This window comes from Nothoprocta perdicaria, unplaced genomic scaffold (genome assembly GCF_003342845.1).
Source record: "Nothoprocta perdicaria isolate Ctin4 unplaced genomic scaffold, notPer1 scaffold_33, whole genome shotgun sequence".
NCBI lineage: Eukaryota > Metazoa > Chordata > Aves > Tinamiformes > Tinamidae > Nothoprocta > Nothoprocta perdicaria.
The window spans coordinates 1,010,613-1,011,180 of record NW_020455566.1 but is presented as its reverse complement, the minus strand read 5'-3'; positions in this window follow the sequence as shown (position 1 = coordinate 1,011,180).

The window sequence follows — 568 nt, the reverse complement described above, 5'->3', positions numbered from 1 at the left end:
ACTACCGGGATGGGGGGGACACTACCGGGATGGGGGCGCCGGGATGGGGGGCACTACCGGGATGGGGGCGCCGCTCCCGGGTTGGGGGCGCCGCTCCCGGCCCCTCCGCGGCCCCCGAGCCCCCCGCGCCGCAGCCGCCGCGGTGCTGACGCCGCTGCGGATGCTGCTCGCGCCGCTCTCTACTATTATCTTTTTTTTTTTCCTTTTCTCCCTTTCTCTTTTTTCTTTCATTTTTTTTCTTTTTTTTTTTTTCTTTGTCTAATTGCATTTTTTTTATTCCTCCCCCCTCTCCCATGCCCTCCCCCGGGGGTAGGACGGGGAGGGGACCTGCAGGGTTAAATCACAGCGATTTTCAAGTACAAAGAGCGAGTCCTTCCCTCCCCCCCGGCAGCCCTGCAGCCTCTGCGGACTGTGGGTGGCTGCAGGGCCGAGACAGGGAAACCTCGCGGTCACCCACCCTCGGAGCACCCTGGGGTGCTGCTGCCAGGGCAGGAGCCAGGGGCCTGGGCCTCTGGAAAGGAGACCGGGCTGCAAACGGGCAGCGAAGCCCGGGCCAGCGCTCTGCTCT